Here is a 24476-nt window from a genome sequence, read left to right on the forward strand (position 1 = left end):
CAGAAACCGGTCCTCGGAAGCTTGTTTCTGGTCCAGGGAAGTCATGGCTTGGCAGTTCGGGCTGGACTGTTCCCATGAGGCACAGGGTCAGACTGATTTGCATATGGCCATGTCTGAACTAGGGTGGTGTGGAGTGCAAAAAAACGATGAATTTAGGCCCAAACCCTGTACTGGGGTGAATGTATGACATTGTTCTGCATTCTGTCCATCACCTGTGGTTTTTGCATTTGTTCCCTCGACCCAGTCACAAAAATCTAGAAGACCCCCAAACTGACCCCCAAATACATGCTATACTGCTACCTCGCAAAGGCCTGCCCTTCCACCTCCAGGAGGCTGTGATTGTTTTCAGTTTTTTTCACCCTTGCAGCATATCTAATTGTATGCAGCAACTCGAGCTAGCAACATAGCCCCAATTTTACATGAACTGCTGTCTGGACTCTGCATGGTATAACAACACTACCCTGGCTCGACCACGACTAGACAAACATGTAGTTCTGCTGTAGTAGTTGTTGTTGACTGGTTTACCTGCTTGCCACTCACAAATTGGACATACTTCTTCTGTAAACCGATGATGATGAGCCATCCATCCCAGCGAGTGACTGTAAAGAAAAAATATATATTATTTAACTTGGTATATTGGCAAACAGTGAGTCCAAGGACAATTAACATATTGTGAAATGCAACATAGTGGGCCCTATAGTTGAAGTACAATTTCAATTAAACAAGGTAAAAAAGCATAGTAGACTTTAGTTACTTTAAGTGTGTAAATGATTACATAATAACAGAAGAGATTCATTTTATGCCCAACAAACAAACAGCAATGGCTTGCTTCCGTCAGAGCCAGACAGCCATTGATGTCCACTGCATGCCATCTTCTCATTATTCATTCATTACCTGTTCCACTTTTTGTCCGCATCTTCTTCTGGAAGTGAAGTCCCACAGGGCAGCCTCTCCAGTCAATTTCAGATGTAACTGTGTCAGCCATCATTAATGTGGACTCATTCATTCCAGTCCCACTTGAGGGGACTCGTCTACGAAGACAAAGTTCTTTCTTCATTGTGCGTAATCCAACCATCTGCTTTGAGGGAAATGGATAGGAGTCTGTAGGAGGAGGATAGAGGAGCATGACTGAGTTCTTGTGAACTTTTGAACCTGAGGAATGCAGACTGCGGCACCTTCAAATCAATAAGGAAATAAGTGAAGACAGTTCTGCTGATGGGCTTGTTGGTGTGATTAGGTGATTAATGTTTTGTCGTGGTAAAAGTTGCAAAACAAAGAAAGACACACAAGAATAAAAGTGAATAAGGACGAAAAAGAAAGAAAGTCATTTTCAGGGCTCAGTGTCAGGGAAGTAGAGCTCGTCCTCAAACTCTGCGAATTGAGATGGGAGTAGGTCAGGTAACAGAGAAGAACTTCCCTCATCTAAGTCGGTGTCCTCTTCTTCCACCGTGCATTCACATATTTTGTAATCTGGTGGTATCAAGTGCTGATTCATCTTGATCATTGTTAACCTCTCCACATTTTTGGCCGAGATGCGGCTCCTTTTTGAAGTTACAATGCCACCAGCAGCACTGAAAACACGTTCAGAAGACACGGTTGCGAGTGGGCAACACAAGTAATTTATAGCCAGGTTGGTGATCTGTCGCCATAGATGCCTTTGCCCATACCAATACACCAATGGGTTCTGATTAACAAAGACCTCTGTTGGGTAATCCAGATAGGCCTGCACCATCGACTCAAGGTTCTCCAGGGTTCCTCCACTTTGCATACTTTGTTCTGTGGCCTTTGCATCTCTGGAACGAGCAAACCCTTGCTGAGTTAGCCAATCCGCTTCCGACAATATTATGGCTGGGCCTGGTGCAGGTGAGGATGATGATACGGTGGCTGGTGTTGTTGACGGCTGAGAGGGAAAGTGACTCACTTGGGCCACAAATTCAGAAGTGGACCTTGACGCCGGATGGCCTGCTGATTCAGTACTTCTACTGCCGCTTCCTTCAATTTGCTGCTGCTCTCTTTCGAACCGAGTGGCTGACACAGCTAGCTAATGTTTGTACTTTGTAACATCTGCTTCATCAAAAGGAATGAATGCTTTGCTGGCCAGTGCCTTTTTGTACCGTGGATCCAGAATAGTGGCACAAATGTAATGTTGTTCTGTATGTATGTTTTGAAGCCTTTGATTGCCAACTTGGCAGCTTAATAAGATCTCCGCCAACTGATATGCGTCTTGCTTCGCAGTATCATCTTTGAACGTTGAACACACCGCCTTCAGTTGGTGCTCTAGCATGCGCAACAATGGGATAGCTTTGCCCAAAGTACAGTCCTCCCTGCTGACTTCACGCGCGAAGACCTTAAAGGGACAAAGCTTGTCTGTCAGGCTTTTAACTAGATTCCAGTCCACCAACTCTAGCCACATGTCTTTCATAGTAGAACTCAGTCCAAAGACATACTGATTGATTACCACCCACTGCTCAGACAGACATTCAAGCATGTAGAACGTTGAGTTCCAGCGTGTTACCACCTCCTGGATGAGCCAACGTTCATGTTGCATGCGCCTCAGCTCCTTCCGGGCCTTAAAAGAATGGCTGAAATGTGTGCAGATTCTTCGGCAGGTGGTCAGTAACTTGCTGACTGTATTTTCTTTTTTCAAGAAATCTTGCACAACCAGGTTTATACAGTACGCCAAAGACGGCACTCTGAAATATTGACCTTGCTGCATGGCCTTAACTACATTGTTGCCATTATCCATGGAAGCATAACCAATCATGCGCTTTCTTGGAGACAGCCATTGAAAGACCTTTGTGTTAAACTCATCCAAAATGTTTACTGCAGCATGAGATTTCTCCATGGCAAACATGGCTACTGTTGCATGTTTCCGAGTAGCTTGAAAAAGTTTGTACTGGTCAACACCTGCACTTATCTTTGCTCTAACCCCTGAAAAAGAGACCCAGTGTGCAGTGATGCACATGTAATCAAGGGCTTGGCAACTGGTCCACATGTCTGTTGTCAGGTGTATAGTGTGAACAGCACTCTTCTGCAAAGCTGCCCCAATCACCTGCAGCTCATCTTCATGTAGTGCTGGAACCGCAACTCTGGCAAAATAGGACCGGCTAGGAACCTTCCATTTAGGGCAGACTGTTGCCACAAATTCTAGGAAACCCACCCCTTCCACGAAAGAAAAAGGGAGAAGGTCCAGCGCTAGCATTTTAGCCAGCTTTGCGTTATACAGAGCGCCGTTGGGAGGTTGCGTTCAAATGGCGCATCCGACCAAAGCATGCTTCTAATGGTGGGCTGGTGCATTTTACGGGATGATGATTATGATGGCTTCAACTCAGTTAGGATCATTGGTTTACTTTTTCGCATTGGTGTCTCTCCCAGAGTCTTAGTGTGCCTCACAAATGTTGCAGGGGTAGAGGGTGTGCTGCTGGCAGGGTTACTGGATGTACCTGAAAAAATGTCTGTCGCTTCTTCAGCCCCCCATCCTGCACGATAGGCCCCTCGGCATCATCATCAGATGCAATATCAACTGATACATAAGGATTTGTTTTACTTTTGGCTCCCTCCTGGATCTTCTTTAGGTGCGGCTCCCAAATGAAAGGGTGGTGTTTTAAGAGATGACCTCTCTGGCCTCCGGTGCCATAGGTGGTACCAGGCTTACCACGACTAACACACATCTTACAAATTGAACAAATGGCCATGTTTTCCTGCTTTTGGCTAACACTAAAGAAGCCCCGAACTGGGGACTGGAAATGTCTGCTGGTGGTGGATGTGCTAATTTTACTTTCAATGCCAGATGAAGTGGAGGATGGGCGTTGATGATATTTACTGTGTTGTGCACTATTTACAGCACCACTACTTAAGGTAATGGAGGTCGTGCTGGATGGAGGTCCATGCCGGACCTTCTGACGAGAAAATATGGAAGCTGTAGGTGGTGTTGGTGTACTAGTTAACTGCGTAGGTGGTGGTACCAGTTTCACGCCACCCACATCCCGTTCAGCAGCATTTCAGGATCGGGTAAAAATGTCTGTTTGCTGCATGCCCGCTGTGGCTGGAGTCACGTCTGTGATAACTGGGTCGTCATTAGATTGTTCAGCAAAATACACCACTTCTTGTTCGTCGTCCTCACCCATAATTAAAAGCTTTGCAGGAACCTTCCTTTTAGACGTAGCTACCTTTGTTGGCTCATGGCGTGCCTCACTCTCAGACTCAGAATGCATTGCTGTTTGTGCTGGGTTCCAATCAACATCAAGGTCATCAGAAAGAAGGGGGCTTGAAGACGAACTTGAAGTATCTCTCCTTGATCTTTTTCTTGCTGGGGATCTGGAAGACACTGAATCATCAGGAGGAGTGGCTTCCTCGTATGATACCTCGGCTTGAATGTCGATTTCCTGATGTGCCCCTACTTCTGGAGGAACAAGCATTGTGGGTACTTGTGCCGCTCCATGCGCCTCTAGTTACGCATTTCCTTGTGCCTCTCCTTGCGCCTCTCCTTGCACATGTACTTGGGCTTCTACTTTCTGCACCTGTGGGTATTGTTGCGGCTGTGGTTGTTGAACACTCGTCAGATGAGTTACAACCTGTGTTGATTGGATGCTACTTTCTTGCGATGAGCCAACATCACTGGTCGATGGTGATTGAACAAGTAAAGTGACTGCCTCTGCAGCACTCATGGACTTGGGCCTAACTTGGCGTGGTAGTGGCACTGAGCCCAATGAAGCGGAGGTGATGCTCCCAGCTTGGTCCCCGGCAGACCCCGCTGCTACTGCAGGCGTAGCTTTTTTTTCCAAAAAATGTGGCGGTCCGCCCACCAGTCTCCTTGGCAAGAGGCCCCACTTGCTTCTTCTGCTCCTTCTTAATGGCAACTTTCTTGCTAGAGGAGCTATTGGCACCTTTTTTGGGGCCATATTCTTCAGATGTCAGAACAGCAGGCCGCAGTTGCACAAGTTGCAGAGTTGTCTGTGGCCACACGTGACGTTGTGCTGCACACACCGCAGCAGGACTTCTTCCTGGCACTGATGATGAACAATGAGGCTGATACGTCTTTGTGCACCTAAAAGAAAACGAAGCCAGAGGAACACAGTTAAATAAATGTTGCCTATGTCGCGCTTCAATTAATAGTTTGCAAGTAGGCATTTATTACTAAACACACCCCAAAATGGAAAGACCAAAAATAAAAATTGCAAATGTATTTCTAATAAAAAAAGGATGTTTACATTAATAGAAGAGAAACCACACAGAGAGTTTTGTTTGTTTCATGCACCACTGAGTGCCCCTGGGCATAATTGATGAAAGCATTGCAGACTGGGTGCAGGCCTAGACAACACAAAGAAACAACAGATGCTCTACAATATCCCTTTTAAACAGTGGAAGGCAATACAAGATCTAGAAAAGGATGAGCCCCTCATCATCAAACCCTCTGATAAGGGTGGGAACATTGTCCTACTAAAGAAAGAACAATACCAAGCGGAAGTACTTAGACAACTGCAGGACATTAAGTGTTACACTCCCATAAAGAGGATTGATTATGAGAAATGCATTGAGAGTTTCCATAATCTGTTACGAATTTGGAGGAACAATGGCATGCTAGATCAAGATGAATATTTATTCTTCTTTTGTGAATATTCAGTACTTGCCACTTTTTATAATCTCCTGTAAGTTCACAAAGACATGAGGAATATCCCAGGGCGACTCATAGTGGCCTCCCAAAATAGTCTATTGGAAAATACATCTATTTACATTAATTCCTTTTTATCTCCCTTTGTAAAAGATCTTAGCTCTTATGTGAAGGATACTCAGGATTTCCTTAAACTAATAGATTGGATAGAATGGGAAGAGGAAATGTTACTCACCACCCTTGATATTAAAAGCTTGTACATGTGTATTAACCATGAAAAAGGTCTAGAAGCAGTGAAATGTTTTCTAGACAAAAGACAACTTAAATTCAGAGATAATAATGTATTGCTTTTGGAAATGACAAAATTCGGTCTGGTCAATAACATCTTTACTTTTGCAGGGCAATTATACCAACAGAAACGGGGAACTGCCATGGGCACTTGGTTTGCCCCCAGCTGCGCAAATCTTTTCATGGGCTGGTGGGAGAATGCGTGGCCTAGGCAGAACAACCTGAGGAAACGGATGACGAAGGTTGCCCTGTGGGCTAGATATATAGATTACTTATTTACCATTTGGAAAGGGACAGGGGCAGATGCTAAAGCTTCTATAGAGACCCTGAATAAGAATCATTTAAATCTAGTTTTCACAGGTGACATTAGTGACACTAGAGTCATCTATTTACACTTGGAAGTATATGTGGAGGAGAACAAACTTCTGAAAAAACTGTATAGGAAGCCTACTGCAGGTAATACTATACTGCATGCAGGAAGTCAGCATCCACACAGCTTGATGAAAAATATCCCCTCTGGTGAACTTATGTACATTAACAGAAACAACACTACTGACAGGGAGTATCAGATAGCTATACGGAATGCATTAGCTAGACTTACTAGAAGAAGATACACTAAAGGTATCTTACGAACATCAGAGACAAGAGCAGATCAGCTGATAAGATCCAATCTTCTATCTGCATAAGTAGATTCTGACCCCGGTACCAGTAGCAAAGAGGCTCCTGCAAGAATGATCAACAGTTTTAATTCAAAGTCCGAGAACATTGTACAGATTTTTAAGAAGAATTCTAACTTCTGACAACATCTTAAAACACGTCATTACACAGGCTTCACAAATCACCTATAGACGGAGCATCTCTCTTAAGGATCAATTGGTCCATAGTTACTATAGGTCCCACCCCAGGAAAAAGGACTCTGTTACAGGGTTTTTCTGTGTCTCAGGTGCAAGGCATGCAAAAACAGCAAGAAAATATCCAAATTCAAGACAGAAGGCAGTGGTAGAGAAGAAACTCTAACTATAAACAGATTATTAAATTGCAATTCAGAATTCACAGTCTATTGTCTTTATTTTCCCTGCCCCGAAAGATACTTTGGGTATACGATACATCATGTGAAAAAAAGAATACTCGAACCTATGCAGGCGATCGTAAATCAGGATCAAAGCCACCCCGTCACCCCACACTTTGAATTAGTTCATCAAACTAATCGAGACCTACTCACATTTTTTGCATTGATCAGATTCAGAAAGATGAGATAGGAGGACACAGTGCAAATGACTTGAGAATTCTGGAGTCCAAATATATTATCCAGCTGCACACAAAGACTCTACAAGGGCTTAATAACGTAGAAGTGATGTGGTGCACCTAGGAGAATAAGAGGTGTATAGGTATGGTTAATTGACCAGTGAGTGATAGCCTTCACCAAAAGATGGAGTTGGCATATTATCAGCAAGATACCCTACAGGGTCATGAATCAAGTATATGGAGGGTTAGGTTTCCAATTCAGGGCGTAATTACATTTGTGCATTGAGGGAGTTATGATGAGGAAGTTTATAAATGTATGAATCACAAGCAGACAGTGATGTAAGGATTATCTTAAATTGATTGAATTGTGATTCATATACATGATTTCAACATCAAGTATCAACTACGATGTATGTTTGCTTACAGTTGATTATAGTGCATCCTGCCTTCTTAATTCTTTAATTTCCGCTTTTATAAAGGCTGATACAGCATAACTTTGCAACAATTTTTCAAAACCTTCCCTCCCTTGAACAATACCAGTTATGTGTCAGTCGAATATTAGGACATTTTACATTAGAATAAACTATACATGATTTGACATTAATAGCTCAATCAATAAATCTATCAGTTGTTTATATAGCGTGCTACTCACACGTGAGGGTCTCAAGACGCTGGGGGGGCTCTAGATCAGTTGAAGAACCAGGTCTTGAGGTCCTTCTTGACATGTGCAGGGCCCGAGAGCGTCTTATGTTCACCGGGAGCTCGTTAAAGGTTTTGGCTGAGATGTGGGAGAAAGCTCTCCCACCGGTTCAGTTTCTATGGATGCGGGGGTCCTCTGCCAGGGTGAGGTCAGCGAAGCAGAGGTTCCTCTTGGGTACGTGGAAAGGAACTCTCTCATTGAGGTATTTGGGTGCGATGTTGTTAAGGGATTTATAGGTGCAGGTGAGAAGTTTGAAGGTGACCCTCTTCTCGATGGAGAGCCAGTGGAGGCCTCATAGGTGTTGGATCATATGCTTGTGATGCTGTATCACGAGGACGAGTCTGACTGTGGAGTTCTGGATGGTTTGGAGTTTGTGTAGAAGAGTTTTGTTGATTAAGGCGTAGAGGGTGTTGCCGTAGTCCAGTGTGCTGGTAATGAGTGCATGGGTGATGGTCCTTCTGTAGTCAGGGGGGGTCCAATTGAAGGTATTGCTGATGATGCGAAGGCAGTTGAAACTAGTGGAGGTGATGGCATTGATCTGGCGGTTCATGGAGCGTGAGGAGTCACAATAATGCTGAGGTTTCATGCATGGTCTGTAGGGGTGGGTGGTTTTCGGAGGGCCACCAGATGTTGTCCCAGGCGGAGGTGCAGGGTCTGAGGATGAGGACCTCGGTCTTCTCTGAGTTGAGCTTCAGACAACTGTCTCTCATCCAGGCTGCCACATTCTTCATCCCATTCTAGAAGCAGAGTCTGTTTTCTTTGGGTTTCTTTATGAGCGAGAGGAGTAGCTGTGTGTCGTTGGAGTAGGATATGATGCTGAGCCCGTGCTGTCTGACAATGGCAGCGAGCGGGGCCTTGTAGATGTTGAAGAACATGTGGCTGAGTGATGCTCCCTGTGCTACTCCACAGTTGATTTCCATGGGTTTGGAGAGGAAGGGAGGGATTTGAATCTTCTGGGTTCTGCCAAAGAGGAAGGATTGGATCCAGTCGAGGACGGCTACTTGCATTCCCGCGTAGTGAAGTCTGGCTGTGAGGGTGCTATGTGAGATGGTGTCGAAGGCTGTGGAGAGGTCTAGAAGGATGAGGGCCGCAGTGTGTCTCCGATCCAGTAGCATGCAGACGTCGTCAGTGGCGGCGAGGAGGGCAGTCTCGGTGCTGTAAGGCTTACATTTTTCTCATTCTAAGATGGCTGTAGTTATCGTATATGTCTGGTTGGATTTTCATTGCCGTCTTTTATGTTGATGAATTGAACTGCATGGAAACGCTGATACAAAGGATTTAAATTGAATTATGTGAGTGATTGAATCTGACAATGAGGAAGGGGATGTGCCAAAATGAGCATGTCAGTGCTGACTGCCTGTCAATAAATGTAAACAATTTAAAAAGACCCAGGAGGGCCCTCTTGATCTGTTACGCAACAGCAACACATTGTGTGTATGGGTATCTATATATGTTTATATATACAAATACATCCACAGGATTGCCTGTCAAAGGAGAAGGGAGCCTCACACGAAGATGACATTTTAGCCACGTTTATTCACTGCAGGCAGGAGCATGTGGACACCTGGACTGGCAGCAAAGTAATGTCCTGCCTGACGCGTTTCCTGCATAAAGCACTTCTTCAGAGGCATTAGACAAAGTTCAGGATTGCACAGCGATTTGTTTGAATACCACCTAACTTCTTCAAGTCACGCCCAGGAGCGCGGCCACCCCTGTGGTCTGATGGTACTTGTGGTTCAAGTCTTTCGCTAGTGCGCCGTCGTGACTGTCCTGAATTTTCATTTAAAATAATCCCAAGTGGGTAGTGCAGCCAAGTATACCATCACGTTGTTGCATTCATTCTGCATGGAACAGGCATCTTCGTTCCTTTACAAACACGTCATGTGGTGTCTCTGTAGGAAGGCTGTAAACAGCCCCTGGGCCCCACTTTGCGGCTTAAGGTACGCCCTAATTAATCCAAAAGATTGCCTGTCAAAGGAGAAGGGAGCCTCACACGAAGATGAAATTTTAGCCATGTTTATTCAGTGCAGGCAGCAGCATGTGGACACCTGGACTGGCAGCAAACTAATGTCCTGCCTGACGCGTTTCCTGCATAAAGCACTTCTTCAGAGGCATTAGACAAAGTTCAGGATTGCACGGCGATTTGTTTGAATACCACTTAACTTCTTCAAGTCACGCCCATGGGCGCGGGCACCCACTGTGGTCTAATGGTACTTGTGGTTCAAGTCTTTCGCAAGTGCGCCGTCGTGACTGTCCTGAATTTTCATTTAAAATTATCCCAAGTGGTTAGTGCAGCCAAGTATACCATCACATTGTTGCATTCATTCTGCACGGAACAGGCATCTTCGTTCCATTACAAACACCTCATTTGGCGTCTCTGTAGGAAGGCTGTGAACAGCCCCTGGGCCCCACTTCACGGCTTCAGGCACGCCGCAAATAATCCACAAGATTGCCTGTCAAAGGAGAAGGGAGCCTCACACGAAGAGGAAATTTTTGCCACGTTTATTCAGTGCAGGCAGCAGCATGTGGACACCTGGACTGGCAGCAAATTAATATCCTGCCTGACGCGTTTCCTGCATAAAGCACTTCTTCAGAGGCCTTAGACAAAGTTCAGGATTGCACGGCGATTTGTTTGAATACCACTTAACTTCTTCAAGTCACGCCCATGGGCGCGGCCACCCCTGTGGTCTGATGGTACTTGTGGTTCAAGTCTTTCGCAAGTGCGCCGTCTTGACTGTCCTGAATTTTCATTTAAAATAATCCCAAGTGGGTAGTGCAGCCAAGTATACCAACACGTTGTTGCATTCATTCTGCACGGAACAGGCATCTTCGTTCCTTTACAAACACTTCATGTGGCGTCTCTGTAGGAAGGCTGTAAACAGCCCCTGGGCCCCTCTTCGCGGCTTCAGGCACGCCTCAATTAATCCACAAGAGTGCCTGTCAAAGGAGAAGCGAGCCTCACACGAAGATGAAATTTTAGCCATGTTTATTCAGTGCAGGCAGCAGCATGTGTACACCTGGACTGGCAGCAAAGTAATGTCCTGCCTAACGCGTTTCCTGCATAAAGCACTTCTTCAGAGGCATTAGACAAAGTTCAGGATTGCACGGCGATTTGTTTGAATACCACTTAACTTTTTCAAGTCACGCCCATGGGCGCGGCCACCCCTGTGGTCTGATGGTACTTGTGGTTCAAGTCTTTCGCAAGTGCGCCGTCGTGACTGTCCTGAGTTTTCATTTAAAATATTCCCAAGTGGGTAGTGCAGCCAAGTATACCATCACGTTGTTGCATTCATTCTGCACGGAACAGGCATCTTCGCTCCTTTACAAACACGTCATGTGGCGTTTCTGTAGGAAGGCTGTAAACAGCCCCTGGGCCCCACATCGTGGCTTCAGGCACGCCGCAAATAATCCACAAGATTGCCTGTCAAAGGAGAAGGGAGCCTCACATGGAGATGAAATTTTAGCCACGTTTATTCAGTGCAGGCAGCAGCATGTGGACACCTGGACTGGCAGCAAAGTAATGTCCTGACTGACGCGTTTCCTGCATAAAGCACTTCTTCAGAGGCATTAGACAAAGTTCAGGATTGCACTGCGATTTGTTTGAATACCACTTAACTTCTTCAAGTCACGCCCATGGGCGCGGCCACCCCTGCGGTCTGATGGTACTTGTGGTTCAAGTCTTTCGCAAGTGCGCTGTCGTGACTGTCCTGAATTTTCATTTAAAATAATCCCAAGTGGGTAGTGCAGCCAAGTATACCATCACGTTGTTGCATTCATTCTGCACGGAACAGGCATCTTCGTTCCTTTACAAACACGTCATGTGGCGTCTCTGTAGGAAGGCTGTAATCAGCCCCTGGGTCCGACTTCGCGGCTTCAGGCACGCCGCAAATAATCCACGAGATTGCCTGTCAAAGGAGAAGGGAGCCTCACACGAAGATGAAATTTTAGACACGTTTATTCAGTGCAGGCAGCAGCATGTGGACACCTGGACTGGCAGCAAAGTAATGTCCTGCCTGACGCGTTTCCTGCATAAAAGCACTTCTTCAGAGGCATTAGACAAAGTTCAGGATTGCACGGCGATTTGTTTGAATACACTTAACTTCTTCAGTCACGCCCATGGGCGCGGCCACCCCTGTGGTCTGATGGTACTTGTGGTTCAAGTCTTTCGCAAGTGCGCCGTCGTGACTGTCCTGAATTTTCATTTAAAATAATCCCAAGTGGGTAGTGCAGCCAAGTATACCATCACGTTGTTGCATTCATTCTGCACGGAACAGGCATCTTCGTTCCTTTACAAACACGTCATGTGGCGTCTCTGTAGGAAGGCTGTAAACAGCCCCTGGGCCCCGCTTCGCGGCTTCAGGCACGCCGCAATTAATCCACAAGATTGCCTGTCAAAGGAGAAGGGAGCCTCACACGAAGATGAAATTTTAGCCATGTTTATTCAGTGCAGGCAGCAGCATGTGTACACCTTGACTGGCAGCAAAGTAATGTCCTGCCTGACGCTTTTTCTGCATAAAGCACTTCTTCAGAGGCATTAGACAAAGTTCAGGATTGCACGGCGATTTGTTTGAATACCACTTAACTTTTTCAAGTCACGCCCATGGGCGCGGCCACCCCTGTGGTCTGATGGTACTTGTGGTTCAAGTCTTTCACAAGTGCGCCCTCGTGACTGTCCTGAGTTTTCATTTAAAATAATCCCAAGTGGGTAGTGCAGCCAAGTATACCATCACGTTGTTGCATTCATTCTGCACGGAATAGGCATCTTCGTTCCTTTACAAACACGTCATGTGGCGTCTCTGTAGGAAGGCTGTAAACAGCCCCTGGGCCCCACATCGCGGCTTCAGGCACGCCGCAAATAATCCACAAGATTGCCTGTCAAAGGAGAAGGGAGCCTCACATGGAGATGAAATTTTAGCCACGTTTATTCAGTGCTGGCAGCAGCATGTGGACACCTGGACTGGCAGCAATGTAATGTCCTGCCTGACGCGTTTCCTGCATAAAGCACTTCTTCAGAGGCATTAGACAAAGTTTAGGATTGCACTGCGATTTGTTTGAATACCACTTAACTTCTTCAAGTCACGCCCATGGGCGCGGCCACCCCTGTGGTCTGATGGTACTTGTGGTTCAAGTTTTTCACAAGTGCGCCGTCGTGACTGTCCTGAATTTTCATTTAAAATAATCCCAAGTGGGTAGTGCAGCCAAGTATACCATCACATTGTTGCATTCATTCTGCACGGAACAGGCATCTTCGTTCCTTTACAAACACGTCATGTGGCGTCTCTGTAGGAAGGCTGTAAACAGCCCCTGGGCCCCACTTTGCGGCTTCAGGCACGCCGCAAATAATCCACAAGATTGCCTGTCAAAGGAGAAGGGAGCCTCACACGAAGATGAAATTTTAGCCACGTTTATTCAGTGCAGGCAGCAGCATGTGGACACCTGGACTGGCAGCAAAGTAATGTCCTGCCTGACGCGTTTCCTGCATAAAGCACTTCTTCAGAGGCATTAGACAAAGTTCAGGATTGCACGGCGATTTGTTTGAATACCACTTAACTTCTTCAAGTCACGCCCATGGGCGCGGCCAACCCTGTGGTCTGATGGTACTTGTGGTTCAAGTCTTTCGCAAGTGCGCCGTCGTGACTGTCCTGAATTTTCATTTAAAATAATCCCAAGTGGGTAGTGCAGCCAAGTATACATCACGTTGTTGCATTTGTTCTGCACGGAACAGGCATCTTCGTTCCTTTACAAACATGTCATGTGGCGTCTCTGGAGGAAGGCTGTAAACAGCCCCAGGGCCCCACCGCAATTAATCCACAAGATTGCCTGTCAAAGGAGAAGGGAGCCTCACACGAAGATGACATTTTAGCCATGTTTATTCAGTGCAGGCAGCAGCATGTGTACACCTGGACTGGCAGCAAAGTAATGTCCTGCCTGACGCGTTTCCTGCATAAAGCACTTCTTCAGAGGCATTAGACAAAGTTCAGGATTGCACGGCGATTTGCTTGAATACCACTTAACTTTTTCAAGTCATGCCCATGGGTGCGGCCACCCCTGTGGTCTGATGGTACTTGTGGTTCAAGTCTTTCACAAGTGCGCCGTCGTGACTGTCCTGAATTTTCATTTAAAATAATCCCAAGTGGGTAGTGCAGCTAAGTATACCATCACGTTGTTGCATTCATTCTGCACGGAACAGGCATCTTCGTTCCTTTACAAACACGTCATGTAGCGTCTCTGTAGGAAGTCTGTAAACAGCCCCTGGGCCCCCCTTCGCGGCTTCAGGCACGCCGCAAATAATCCACAAGATTGCCTGTCAAAGGAGAAGGGAGCCTCACACGAAGATGAAATATTAGCCACGTTTATTCAGTGCAGGCAGCAGCATGTGAACACCTGGACTGGCAGCAAAGTAATGTCCTGCCTGACGCATTTCCTGCATAAAGCACTTCTTCAGAGGCATTAGACAAAGTTCAGGATTGCACGGCGATTTGTTTGAATACCTCTTAACTTCTTCAAGTCACGCCCATGGGCGCGGCCACCCCTGTGGTCTGATGGTACTTGTGGTTCAAGTCTTTTGCAAGTGCGCTGTCGTGACTGTCCTGAATTTTCATTTAAAATAATCCCAAGTGGGTAGTGCAGCCAAGTATACCATCACGTTGTTGCATTCATTCTGCACGGAACAGGCATCTTCGTTCGTTTACAAACACGTCATGTGGCGTCTCTGAAGGAAGGCTTTAAACAGCCCCAGGGCCCCGCCGCAATTAATCCACAAGATTGCCTGTCAAAGGAGAAGGGAGCCTCACACGAAGATGAAATTTTAGCCATGTTTATTCAGTGCAGGCAGCAGCATGTGTACACCTGGACTGGCAGCAAAGTAGTGTCCTGCCTGACGCGTTTCCTGCATAAAGCACTTCTTCAGAGGCATTAGACAAAGTTCAGGATTGCACAGCGATTTGTTTGAATACCACTTAACTTTTTCAAGTCACGCCCATGGGCGCGGCCACCCCTGTGGTCTGATGGTACTTGTGGTTCAAGTCTTTCGCAAGTGCGCCGTCGTGACTGTCCTGAATTTTCATTTAAAATAATCGCAAGTGGGTAGTGCAGCCAAGTATACCATCACGTTGTTGCATTCATTCTGCACGGAACAGGCATCTTCGTTCCTTTCCAAACACGTCATGTGGCATCTCTGTAGGAAGGCTGTAAACAGCCCCTGGGCCCCACTTCGCGGCTTCAGGCACACCGCAATTAATCCACAAGATTGCCTGTCAAAGGAAGAAGGGAACCTCACACGAAGATGACATTTTAGCCACGTTTATTCAGTGCAGGCAGCAGCATGTGGACACCTGGACTGGCAGTAAAGTAATTTCACCAAAAATATTTGTACAAATACAAAAAGAACAATTATATTTAAAAAAATTGTCTTGATGGCAACATATGAGCGTATGTGTAAAAATCACACTAATATTAAAAATAGTCCCAAGAACAGAGCACATTGACGTTACATAAATTGATTACTGCATAATACGAGATTTGAATTTATGATTGTTCTGAAGAATATGATGCTCCATTCCTTTCTCAATAGCATTCATATTACTACGCTCAGAATATCCATGTATTCGAATTATACCAAAAGAGTCCTTACCCTATCTGAACCATGATCTCCAAAAGTGCTAGTGCTAAAGTGCAATAAAAAGTGACTGTACTAGTGATCTTTTACATGTAAAAATCACTGAATCTTCAACCCCAAGCAGATGCCATATCTGTAGAAATACCTCATCGATTTGACCCAGCCGGGTACAATTTTAATGGTTTAACGGTTGGGGAGAGATCAGGACTGGAGGAGGTAAAATATTTTAAAACAGCAAATAATCGATCAAAAATAATCCCAAATTTGGTCAAAATTAATCGGAACTGGGAACTGTGGACAGACTAATTAAATTATACTTTAGGTATACAGCACAGCAAAGTATAATAGAAACAGCAATCAAGAATTGGCCAAGCATAGTCTTCTTTAGGCTAAATTGAGTTTCAGTCATTTCAGAATCAGTAAACAATCAGTGCCAGTGTGCAAATAAATACCATAAAACCAATCATTCATAAAACTCATCTCATAAATTCATGGTAAAATGCATACAAATTGACCACAAGACTGATATAAAACCATCAATTAAAAATGACCTAAAACCAATTACAATACATATTAACTATCATAGTTAAAATCTGAAAACCTCAGAGTCTAAAGAAACCAAAAATTTCAAAAAAATCTAAAAATCTAAAAATCACCAGGTTCATCAAATTCATATATATATATACACTAGCCTAGATGGTAAAGGGAAACCCAAAATTCAAAGTTCAATGTTCTAAAATTGCCCAATAATTAGTGATGTAGATCCTGACAGATGTTAAGACCCCTCGGAGTCTTAGAATCCATTTGAATGATATATTTTGTTTCTAACTGTCTGAGGGACTTTCCCTGTTGCCTCCCCTCTTGTTCTGTGGGACACTGTCAATCACAAAATATTGCAGAACATTCAGATTATTGTCGTGTTCTGTTCTGACATGTCGGGCAACAGGGTATGTATGTTCTGCATTGACTGTTGCTCTCAAATGCTGTAGAATGCGTGCATGTACCTTAAGCTTGGTACTGCCTATGTACTGTAAGCCGCAGATGCATTTTAAAACATAAACGGCATACTCGATTCTACAAGTATAATGTCCTCTTATCTTAATGGGAACTTCTGAGAAAGCATTTACATAGGAGTTGGTATTAATTCCAAACTTACATGCCCTGCATGTACTACATTTAAAAAAAAACTTCTTTGAAGACAGACAATTATTTTTATTATATAATTCTCGGCTAGTTTTGACAAGGTCACTTCGCATGGAGTGTGCCTTGCGGTAAGTAAAATTGGGTTTACCCAGTAAAACTCCCTGAAGAACAGCATCCGTCAACACTATCGGCCACTGGCTATTTATGATTTGTTTGATAGAGCGCGAATGCCTACTGTATGTAGAAATGAATCTGAACGAATTCAGAGAGTCAGAATTTTCACTAGATCTAGGGTTAACTGGACCATCCATTGTGTCCAAAGACTCAGGTACTACCTTAATCAACTTGGACAGATCTTTTTGGTTTGCCTTTTTCATGGTCATGTCCAATTTGGGCGAGTTATAGCCCTGTTCTAGTAGTCTAATCTTAGTCGCTGTTTATACCGCTGTTAAGGCAGCCTCAGTGCTGCATGCCCTACGAATTCTCAAAAATTCTCCATAGGGCAAACTGGCTATCGTATGGTGAGGGTGGAAACTAGAGGCGTGTAAAAGTGTGTTGCCAGCAGTAGGCTTCCTGTACAAACTAGTTTGAATACTTTTGTCACAAATTTCTACCTTGATGTCTAAAAAGGTGGTTGACACAGAATCAATTTGGGATGTGAACTTGAGATTAAGGTCATTTGAGTTGATGACATCCACAAAAGCCTTTGCCTCAGCCTCATTTCCTCTCCAAATTATAAAAACATCATCTATATACCTCCACATATGTATGACGTGCTGTTCAAAAAGTGCCTTGTGCTATCTTTTGAGGACATGCTCCTCCCACAAGCCAACATGTAAACATGCATAGCTGGGGGAGAAGCATGCCCCCATTGCCACGCCCTGTTTCTGTTTGTACACCTTGCCATCAAACATGAACATGTTGTTATAAAGACACCACTGTATAATTTCTAGCAGCATTTTGTTATGTTGATACAAGTCTATGTTCCTATGTTTGAGATAAAAATCAACAGCACGGAGCCCATCATCATGCCTGATGCAGGTGTATAATGAGACTATGTTGAAAGTTAAAAATAAATACTCATTGGCCCACTGTACGTTGTGTAATTTTAATAAAAGTCCCTGGAATCCTGTAAAAAAGTAGACAACGCTGTTACATGTTCTTGGAGGAAAAAGTCCACATATCTGGATGTGCATTCAAATGTACTGTTACTTGCCGAAATGATGGGTCTTCCTTGCAATGGGTCTAGACCTTTATGCACCTTGGGGATTAAGTAAAACGTTGGGAGGGTAGGGTATTCTTTGTGTAGGAACTTAAATTCATCTTTACTAATGAGACCCTCTCGCTGCCATTTTGACAGTTCGGTTTTATAGTCCCCATTTATCCTTTTCACTGCGACTCCGTTGCTAAGCTCATAGCATGGTCCGTCATTAAGGTGTCTGAATGCTGCACTCCTATATGATTCCAAATTCCACAGAACAATATTGCCACCTTTATCTGCATTGTTAATTACAACCGAATCATTGTTTTTAAGCTTGGCCATTTGCTGAAAGAATTCTTTATTTTTAACATGATTTTTGGAATTGCTTGACTTTCTGTATAACAATTTTAATTCATCCATGATACCCTCATGGAAAATATATATAGCGTCCCGGGGCATTATTGGGAGAAAAGTAAAAGGGGCTTTGAATGGACTATTGCCCGGTGAGGAGATATTAACATTTTCTTGTTGTGCTGCTGTCTGTGTACTGCACGCAGCTTCCTCTCCTCGTAATGCATGTAGGGGCATATTACCAAGCAATAGCGATAATTATCGCTATTGCTTGGTTAGAGACAAAAATTTACCGCAGAGCTGCGGCGATTTTTACCGCAAATAAACCTTGGTATTACCAAGGTTTAACGCAAATGCGGTAAAAATCGCCGCAAAGCATGAATATCGCTGAAAAGTCAGCGATATTCATGCATTCGCGAGCTAATGCTCTTAGCCATGTTATCCACCACTCATTGGATAACATGGCTAAGAACTGCTCAGGGCAGGTGTTAGCTTTTGGAAATATTCCTGCTTAGCGCGAATATCTCCAAAAGTTGGTAATAGGAGATAGCGATGTTAGCGACTGTTTTCAGTCTCTAACATCTTGGCACGCCCACTTTGCATCTCATTAGTGATAAATATCACTGACATGCAAAGTGGGGCCCAAGATGGTCGCTATCTCCTACTAGCTGTCGCTAACTGGTGTTAGCGGCAGCTAGGTAATAGAGAGATAACTTTATCTCCGCTTTCTTGGCTTTTAAAGCCAAAAAAGGGGAGATAAACCCCCTTGAAAATATGCCCCGTGGTGTGGTTAACAGCGGAATTTCTCCTGCCGTAAGTATTGTCTTTTCTACTAATGCCGGGACAGATGCTTTGTCTTGACTTAGTGAGCTCACTCTTATGATGTTTCTCCAAAGACTTTTTGAGGCTTTTAACATCAAGGTTCTGTACACTTATGTCTGTAGTTTGCCCAGTCTTTTTTTCTATTGCCGGTAAATTAAAAAAAAGCTCCTCAGCAGCCTTCTCTCGAATTTTTAGAGCTTCATCCATGTTAACAGCACAGAAGTTCTATTACTTATAGCAGTTTTGAAAATGTTCCGCCAATTCCACTGGGCGAAAACACACCTGTTGCCTCTGAAGAATACGTCCCCTTCTGCCTTCGATGTTTATCTCGAAAAACCCGGACTTACTTCAACAATCAGCAGAATGCCACGTACAAGTCCTCCGACCTTCCACGGCAAACGTTGCGATGAAAGCGGGCTTTTAATCTTTCCAAACGAGGGAGGGGGCCGCGCACGGGAAAGCTCCACACGAACTAACAATTCCAAACAGCTTGAAAATAGCGCGCAGCCTCAAAATGGAGAGGGGTCTGTTAGAGAGAGGTGTCAAGCCAAGCCCCTCTGATTAACATCGAGTCAAAAACTCCTGATTTGCATGCTGCAAAAAACAGAGAAACGGACGCTTGTTTTCTTCTTTCTGAAGCAGGTATTTTATTTCAAGTTTTTTCAAGTGAACTGCAAAGTGCTGTAATCCAGACGCGTTTCGGCGAACGCAGTCGCCTTGCTCACTGGAAATGAGTGATTAGTGACCCAACAGATTTTAAAACACCATCTACCAATCCTGTGCATGAAGGTCACATGGCTATTAGATAAACATGGAAAACAAACTTTTGAAATCCACGCTACATCCACCTTAGACACTGGTAAGGACCAAATGCAAATTATAAAAGCAATATTCTATCCAGAAATTTAAGACTGGGTAATAGAAATGTTGCAAATATTTAAAATTTCACCAAAAATATTTGTACAAATACAAAAGGACAATTATATTTCAAAAAATTGTCTTGATGGCAACATATGAGCGTATGTGTAGAAATCACACTAATATTAAAATAGTCCCAAGAACATAGCACATTGACGGCTACACATATACACACAGCTCGAACGGCTGAATGGATTTACACAAAACTTGGCAAAATTGTAGATGTGGTTTGCCCGACGTGCCTTTGCTATGTCTCAATATATGTGCTCCAGTGGATTTTGAGAAATTAACGTTTTAAAAAACAGATATATCTGTGACAGCGCTCGGGTTAGCGCCCCGGTTCGCGTACCTGACGCGTAACGGAACTTCGCGAAGTGAAGCTGATTGGCTCGCCGGTGTCTGTCAACATTCTAAACAGTCCGGACCGGCTGCCATCTTGTCTCTCGGTAGGATCGAGAGACAGGAGGAGGAGAAAAACGAAGGGGGAATTTAATGAAAGGGGGCAAGGTAGACCCCTCTTGACCCCCTAGGAATGATGTTGGGGTTATTAAAGGGTCCCGTGGGGCAAAAACAAAAAATCATTTTTTCGCGGTAGAAGCGCTTCCTGGTACGCGAACCGGGTCACTCACCGGTAGCGTAACGGGAGTTCGCCATTTTGTGTTTTGGTGGAATTTAATCACAAGATGGAGGAAAAACAATGTGGGAAATGGGTATAAGGGGGCACGGGAGACGTATCCTGACCCACTAGGTTTTCTGAGGGTGGCTGAGGAGGCTCATATATGTTGGAATAAAAAAAAAAGATTTTGAACCGGGTAGCGAACCGGGAAGCGAACATAAGTGAAAATTAGTGAAAAAAGGTACATTCGTAATTTGGAAAGAGTAAATATAGTTAAGGTAGCTCTGAAAAGAGCTTTTGTGTTCTGTGTAAGTTCTAGGTACTTATAAGTAGGTACCAATACACAGTCTTAAATTTTGTATGAAAACTCTGTTTCCCTCATCTGTGAAGTGCACACCATCTCCTCTGTAGATATCTTGCATGTAGAAACGCAAGTTATTTTTGTAGATGGCGCCCATTCCATGGTCTCTCATATAAGCTGAAACAGACTTATTTACATGCTTCCTCGCTTTCTCAATTTGTGGACAAAATTGATTGGACCACCTCCATTTTTGTCTTTGGCATATATTGGAATATACCAAGGCAGTTTGAGGAAAAAGTGCCATTAATTGGTCAAAGGTGTCCTTTAAGAGCATTTCCAGACCTACCCCAGTCAAAGTGCCCAAATCATTTCCTCCACAGTGCACTATTATGAGGTCAGGGTTTGGCAAATGCAAAAAGGTTTTCATCAATGGTATCAATTGGTGACATCTCAATCCTCTTTGCCCAATCCATTTGATTTCCACATTTTGTAAATTGAGGTTGTGTAAATTTCTGTTATCAGTATACCTGTGAGCCCAGTGGATGTAGCTATGTCCAAGAATCCAGACAGAAAACATGGTGAGAGGAGGTTCTGCTGCAGTCAGATGAACTGTGGGAATGAAATGGCAGTTGAAACAGTAGCAGTTTGTAAAGAAAAAAAACTGTGGAGTTTCAGTGCTAATGGTTCATTAGCAGTGATTGGTGGATTTCCATTGCTGAAAACAGAAAGTTAGGGTGCATGGATGTGTTCTTTGAAAGATGTAATTTGAATGGTTAAAAAAAATTATTTTAAGAAAGATTGCAGTGGATTAGCAGGTGTACTGAGAGTTCAGAGTTCATTTGAAATATTGTGTGAACGTGTAAACATGAGAGGTCTGGCAAGAGGTAGTTGCTATGGAAAAAGGACTGAAAGGGCAGAGGGGGGAAGGGTGTTGATTTGAAAAAAGTGAGGGAAGAGTTTTGTTTGGGTGACATGAGAGATATGTGTGATGAATATCAGCATTTCTGTGCCTTTCTTGGTTGCAGCCTCTTGAGTGCATACCTTTTGCTCTGCTAAAGAAAAATTGGTGTGTTTCTGAGACTGTTTTGAAATTCAAAAAGCATTTGCTAAGGTGGGATATGGTTCCTTTATTTTAGAAAGAGACTAGTATGCTTTTTGGAGAAAATAAGGAAGCCAGCTGTGCATTTAAAATGATGTTTTGTGTCAAGTGTTTGCTTTATGTTTTCCAATAAGATTTTGAATTCTTTTACAAATTGCGATTGCAGATAATGTGAAGTATTAGTACTGACAAGGTGTGGTTGTACATAGGAGCTGTGCTGTGGTTTCAAATTATGATCAGAAAATCGTTTTTAAGGAAAAGGAATGCTTTTTAAATTTATAAGAATTTATTTACTTGCGATGTGACTCCTGCAATGCGTCGCTTTTGTTGAATAGATGCATGATGCATCTGTGCTGTTTTTGCCCCATGGTGCTCCACATTGTAAATGTTAAAAGCGATGCATAAGTGGTGCAAGGACCTTGCAAATACACCCCTGTGTGTGCAAGGCCATTTTAAGTCACTTACCCCTGGTGCAAGGGCTTCTGAATATGCCCTCATGTGTGCTTGGCAATTTTACATCACTTACCCCTGGTGCAAGTTCCTTGTATATACGCCGTCATGTGTGCTTGCACATTTCAAATCACTTCCCCCTGGTGCAAGGGCCTTGTAAATACGCCCCCATGTGTGCTTGGCCATTTCAAGTCACTTCCCCCTGGTGCAAGGGGTTCTGAGACTGTTTTGAAATTCAAAATGCATTTGGTAAGGTGAGATATGGTTCCTTTATTTTAGAAAGAGACTAGTATGCTTTTTGGAGAAAATAAGGAAGCCAGCTGTGCATTTAAAATGATGTTTTGTGTCAAGTGTTTGCATTATGTTTTCCAAGAAGATTTTGCATTCTTTTACAAATTGTAATTGCAGATAATGTGAAGTATTAGTACTGACAAGGTGTGCTTCTACATAGGAGCTGTGCTGTGTTTTCAAATTATGATCAGAAAATCGTTTTTAAGGAAAAGGAATGCTTTTTAAATTTATAAGAATTTATTTACTTGCGATGTGACTCCTGCAATACGTCGCTTTTGTTGAATAGATGCATGATGCATCTGTGCTGTTTTTGCCCCATGGTGCTCCACATTGTAAATGTTAAAAGCGATGCATAAGTGGTGCAAGGGCCTTGTAAATACACCCCTGTGTGTGCATGGCCATTTTAAGTCACTTACCCCTGGTGCAAGGGCCTTCTAAATATGCCCTTATGTGTGCTTGGCAATTTTAAATCACTTACCCCTGGTGCAAGTTCCTTGTAAATACGCCGTCATGTGTGCTTGCACATTTCAAATCACTTCCCCCTGGTGCAAGGGCCTTGTAAATACGCCCCCATGTGTGCTTGGCCATTTCAAGTCACTTCCCCCTGGTGCAAGGGCCTCTGAGACTGTTTTGAAATTCAAAATGCATTTGGTAAGGTGAGATATGGTTCCTTTATTTTAGAAAGAGACTAGTATGCTTTTTGGAGAAAAAAAGGAAGCCAGCTGTGCATTTAAAATGATGTTTTGTGTCAAGTGTTTGCATTATGTTTTCCAAGAAGATTTTGCATTCTTTTACAAATTGTAATTGCAGATAATGTGAAGTATTAGTACTGTCAAGGTGTGCTTCTACATAGGAGCTGTGCTGTGTTTTCAAATTATGATCAGAAAATCGTTTTTAAGGAAAAGGAATGAATAGATGTATGATGCATCTGTGCTGTTTTTGCCCCATGGTGCTCCACATTGTAAATGTTAAAAGCGATGCATAAGTGGTGCAAGGGGCTTGTAAATACACCCCTGTGTGTGCATGGCCATTTTAAGTCACTTACCCCTGGTGCAAGGGCCTTCTAAATATGCCCTTATGTGTGCTTGGAATTTTTAAATCACTTACCCCTGGTGCAAGTTCCTTGTAAATACGCCGTCATGTGTGCTTGCACATTTCAAATCACTTCCCCCTGGTGCAAGTTCCTTGTAAATATGCCGTCATGTGTGCTTGACCATTTCAAGTCACTTTCCCCTGGTGCAAGGGCCTTGTAAATACGCCCCCATGTGTGCTTGGCCATTTCAAGTCACTTCCCCCTGGTGCAAGGGCCTTGTAAATACGCCCCAATGTGTGCTTGGCCATTTCAAGTCACTTCCCCCTGGTGCAAGGGCCTTGTAAATACGCCCTCATGTGTGCTTGGCAATTTTAATTCACTTACCCCTGGTGCAAAGGTCTAGTAAATATGCCTTCATGTGTGCATGGCAATTTTAAGTCAATAACAATAACATCAACAATGTCTGTTCTGGAACAATCTCTAAATAGAAATAGAGTCTTGAAATTAGTTGAGATTAACATATAACAGAGCACAGGTCATATGTAGAAGCATTCCATTCCATTGCTATTTTCTACCATCAAGTATGTTGCAAAATCCTTCCATTCAATTGTTTGCTTACTGTTATTGATTTACTGTTTGGTAATAGTATTTAATAACATTTTTTTAATAGATTTTCCACAGATTCAACTCAAGATATTCTTAAAAATTCAAACATGCCCTCAAGGCAAAGAAAAAAAAAAGCAGCAAAGCGACTTACACCCCACCTTGGTAAAAATGGAGATAATGGAC

General features: G+C 43.7%; 2 pseudogenes; both read right to left on the minus strand.

Annotated features, from left to right (window-relative positions):
• Positions 1-1330: 1330 nt before the first annotated feature.
• Positions 1331-2524, minus strand: LOC147703280 (zinc finger BED domain-containing protein 6-like; annotated as a pseudogene).
• Positions 2525-2537: 13 nt separating this feature from the next.
• Positions 2538-19186, minus strand: LOC147703281 (uncharacterized; annotated as a pseudogene).
• Between the last annotated feature and the right edge of the window lie 5290 nt (positions 19187-24476).

This window comes from Lissotriton vulgaris, chromosome 7, assembly GCF_964263255.1.
Source record: "Lissotriton vulgaris chromosome 7, aLisVul1.2, whole genome shotgun sequence".
Classification (NCBI taxonomy): Eukaryota; Metazoa; Chordata; class Amphibia; order Caudata; family Salamandridae; genus Lissotriton; species Lissotriton vulgaris.